Below are 5149 nucleotides of genomic sequence, written 5' to 3'. Positions count from 1 at the left end.
AACTCATCAATTGGAAATATCATAAGTTGAAAATGCATTAACATATCTACCAAGCATTACGACTTAGTAACATACAACACTGTAGAGTGCAGGTTGTTTCCCCACATGATCACGTGGCTGACTGGGAGCCCTGGCTCACAGCCACAGCCAACCATTATGACAGATCAGACTGCATATCACTACCCTAGAATAGACCAAAAGTCAAAGTTTAGTTTCTACTGGATGTGTATTGCTTTCACATCCTCATAAAGCTGAAAAATCATAAGTTACACTTTCCCGTGGGAACCTTCTGTAATTGCTCACTTGCCCTCTATCTTGCAAATCCTAATAGGTGTGACCTAAGAGTCCTTCTCAACAATGCTTTAAGCGTCTTTTACCAGGAATTGGAGTTCACATGTAAATAGATATGTATGTGCCCCCACACACATCCTTTGTGTTTTGCAGTATTAAGGCCCAAGGCCTCTTTGCATTCAACTACATTTTCACCTTTTTGTTTATTTTACTTATTTATTTTGAGACAAGGTCTTCCTAATCACTAAGTTCCCCAGTCTGAACTCGAACTTTTGATCCTTCTACATCAGCCTTCCACAATACTAGGATCCATAGTACAGGATATGCCACTGTGCCCAGCTTGGCACCCTGTCCTAAAAGTCAATGTGGACATTTTATTCTTTCCCTTGGTGAATGATAAGAGGCCAATCCTCATAAGTATATTAAAGGTAGGCACGTCCTGCCCCTCCTAGAAATAGCACATGTGTATACTGAGGTTAAGAAGGAACATGACTTCACAGGGGCCTGAAAAGATTGCAATAGTCAAGAAATAAAGCCATTAATACATAGTTTAAGCAGTTTCTGTAGACATGCATATTACCATCCCTAGGCTGGAGTGGCTTGGGATGCCACACTGCTGTGCAAAAACTTAGCCTGCCCCTATGAAATGTGGCAAGTAATCAAAAAATTTAATATAGAACCTTCTATGATTGTTTCTAATAATTTATTTCTGAAGTACTCTATTTTTTGGTTGTAACAAATATAAGCCAAGAAAGGAAGAGCCTGAAAATAATAAGAGCTTTGATAAGAAATTTAGTCATTGAACTTTTTAATCAAACCTCTGGAAGAGGTTTCAAATGAATCTATTTCCCTGGTGGTGCTGGTAGGATTTTGAAAAAGGAAAAGATATTGCACAACTATATCAAAAGCAAAGCAGCTAGATTAGAACTAGAAATGCAAAATATTTCTTTTTCCATCTTCAAATTGTTAAGGAACAATGAAATTTTCAGGAGGCCAGAAACATTCTTTTCCCTCTGGTTTCTCTGCCATTTTTCAGAAATTCCTTTCCCTTTGTAAAACTGTCGTTTATGAGGGAAGAAAATACATTTTTACATTAAAGCATTTTGAGATGACTGCATCTTAGGCAGCATTATTGGAAAAATTACTGATACAATGCTGCCCTCTAGCAATGGCTCAGACTGGGCTTGAACCCAGCAGTCTTCTCCCCAAGCCATCTATGCTCTTTCCTACTTGCAGAGCATAACCAAGCAGAAAGGCAGTTATCACTAGGCTAGCACCCTAATAAAAATATAACAACTGTAAAGAAATAACTGAGATGCAGAATGACCAAGTGACTTCCTCAAAGTCACACAAACTGTCCCTGGGACAACTGGTAGTGAAAACCCAGATTTTCCTTTTGCCTTCCTCTCTTCTCTTTTTGTCTTCTTCCTTCTCACTCAGGGTAGAGATGGTTAACTGTTGGTAATGGAGACACCCTGAGTGGTGTCAGAGTAAGAAACCTAACGAATTACCTTATGAATTATTACCACAGCAATGAATTATATCTTAGATTATTTTACATTTTAATGAAAGGAGGAAAACTCCACAAGAGAATGACCATATATCCTTGAGAATTCTATTTTGGGCTACAGTTCTGGACTTTCAGCAAGCCCCAGTGAGCAAGACCATGATCATCTTTATTCTGAGGCAAACATTGTTGCAAGACGTCAGCAGTTGAAAAGCTGTGACAGGTCTGAGCAGGCAGGAAAATCTTTCTAAACCCCCTTCCCTTGATCCTAAGAAGGTTTGGGGCAATAGCATAGTTAAATTGGATTGGAAAGCAAAAGGAGCATATTCTCCAAAAATGGAGCCTTCCAACCATATTCATGGTAATATGTTGCAGGACAGTTTAACGAAAAAAATATATATTAGAGGGAAGAGCACTTCATTATACATGATGGAAATGCAATTTAAAACTACAATGAGGAACAGTGATACTTGTATACCAATGTTTATAGCAGATTAATTCCTAATAACCAAATCTTGGAAGCAGCCTGTATGTCCATCAACAGATGACTGGATAAAGAAAATGTGATATCTGTATGCATTATTCAATGCTTAGTAGACTCAGATGTAGAAGAGTGCAAAAACATCTATCCACTTGCTGGATTCCTGAAAGATCCAGTCAAAGGCTTGGAGCCTATGCTTTTTTCCATGCTTGTCCATATCAAGGATCTGCACAAGAAAGACCTAAGGGCCAGTGATGGTGGAAGCTAGAAAGTCTTGCCAGCAGGGTGAAGGATCATCTACACTGAAAGCCAGATGATGTCCAAAATGAAGGCAAGGATTGAAATTCTCCAGAAGGAAGGCAGCAGCCAGAGGTCCTTTGAAGAAAAACCACCAAAAAGCAGTTTCTTCAGGAAAATCAGCACCATGCAATATTCCCCTCCTGTTCTCCTTTTATATCATTTTGGCAACAATCCTCATATGGATCTTCCACACCCAGAACCACGCTGATTCAGTTTAGTTGGGCATTCCAATTTGGCCATTAGTTAATCCACCACTTTATGCATAGTGAAATACTACTCAGCTATAAAGAATGACAAATTTAAGACATTTGTAGAAAAATGGATGTATCTGGAAAATATAATGTTGAGTGAAATAAATCAGATGCTCAAGCTTAAATACTGTGTGGTATCTCTCATTTGAGTGAGGCAAAGTACAAAGAAAATGATATAGGTTGGATAGAAAGGGACAAAGGGATAAATCTCTTGTAATAGTGCAGTTATCCAAGGAAACAAGAATGAGGGGTGAGGAGGAGAGGAAGGGGAAATAAGAATAAAGATATGCCATGTACAGGGACCTAATAACCCCAATTAATGCAAAAACTATATGTCATAACATGTGCTAAGACAATAATATCAACAACTATGAAAAATGGGAATAGGCAAACAGGTTGGGGGAGTGGAAGGGAATTTTAAAAAAAGAAACTAGTGATGCCCATCAACTGGAGACTGAATAAAGAAGATATGGGTGTTTTTTTTAATAAAATGAAGTACTACTCAGCCATAAAGAATGATAAATTAGAGACAATTATAGCTAAATGGATGCACATTGAGGCCATACTCTTAAGTGAAATAAATAGGACACACATGTATAAATACCAAATAGTTTCTCTGGTGTAAAAAACTAAAAATTTAAATGAGGGCCAAAATGTATAATTGATATTGTGAAATAGGAAAAAAGGGTCCAAGAGGGGAGAGGAAAGGGAAATGCGGGGAGAGAATAGAAGAAAAGAAAAATATGAGAAAAGGAAAAAAATGGAAACAGTCTTTGTAGATTGGAAGAGTTAAAAGGAGGGCAGAAGAATGGGGAAAATATAAGAACCAAGATATATAAAGTACAGGTACAAATTCCCAATGATGAATGTCATTGTATTGTATACCTAAAATGTACCGATAAACTTAATGAGTAAAAAACCCAAGCAGTAATACATACATGCAACCACTCCCAAGATAACTGTAAACTGCATGAATTGCAAACATGTACTAATTTAAAAAAATAAATAAATTTTAAAAAATACAATGAGATACTACTTCACAACTACTGGGATGACTAAAATCAAAATGCCGGACAATAACATGTGTTGGCCCAGATGTGGAAAGTTTGGAACTCTCACACACTAGTAGTAGGAGAGGAAAATAATCTTGCTGCTTTGGAAAACAGTTTGGCAGGTATTCAAAAGGTAAATTACCATATGCTCCAGCAATTCCACTCCTAGAAATATACTTAATAACAGAAAAATGCATTTACACACAAAAACTTGTATATGAATATTCATAGTAACAATATTCATAATAAGGAAAAATTGGAAACAATTCAAATGTCCTTTAACTGATAAATGTAGAAATAAAAGAAATAGAGCCATACAGCAGAATGCTATTCTGCTAGAAAAAGCAGTGAGGTCCCAACACATGCTACAACTTGGATGAACCTTGAAAATATTATGCTGAGTGAAAGAAGAGAGTCACAAAAACCACAAAAAAAATATGATTCTATTTGTGTGAAATTTCCAGAATAGGTAAACCTATGAAGACAGAAAGTAGATTAATGGATTCTAGAGGTTGGAGGGAGAGACGAAAGGGGACTGACTACTTAATAGAGAAAAAAATAGATAGGGAGTAGTGTCTTTTTTTTTCAGCTTTAATTGAGTTTATTGGTACATTTTAGGTATGCAGTACAGTTACATTCATTGTTGGGATCTTGTACCTCTACATGACAAGTCTTGATCCTCATTTTTTCCCCTTACCTCTGCCCTCCCTTCACCCCCTCCTCCCCTCCCCATCTACAAACACTTTATTTTCAACTTTTCATTCTCTCACACTTTTTTCTTTTCCCTTTTTACTCTTCCCCTACCCATCCCACCTTCCCTACACCTTTAGCTCCTTTCTTCCCATTTCTAAATGTCAGTAATCTTATTAGAATCTTATGCATTGTTGCAGATTATTTACACCAGGGAAACCATTTGGTGTTTACACATGTGTGACTTATTTATTTCACTTAGGAGTATATCTTCAATATGTATCCATTTTCCTATGAATGAATCTATTTTCTCATTCTTTATGGCTGAGTAATATTCCATTTTATAGAAAAACCACAACTTCTTTATCCAGTTTCCAATGGATGGGCAAATAGGCTGTTTCCAAGATTTAGCTATTACAAACTGTGCTGCTATAAACATGGGTGCACATACTTCTCTGTGATATGATTCTTTTAGTTCTCTTGGAAAGATACCCAGCAGAGGGATGGCTGGGTCAAATGGAACCTCCAGTCCAAGCTCTTTGAGGTATCTCCATATTGATTTCCATAGTGGTTGCAC

The sequence above is a fragment of the Fukomys damarensis genome, unplaced genomic scaffold (assembly GCF_012274545.1).
Source record: "Fukomys damarensis isolate Sample0158 unplaced genomic scaffold, DMR_v1.0_HiC HiC_scaffold_39, whole genome shotgun sequence".
NCBI lineage: Eukaryota > Metazoa > Chordata > Mammalia > Rodentia > Bathyergidae > Fukomys > Fukomys damarensis.
The sequence above is the reverse complement of the archived record's forward strand: the minus strand, read 5'-3'. Positions refer to the sequence as shown.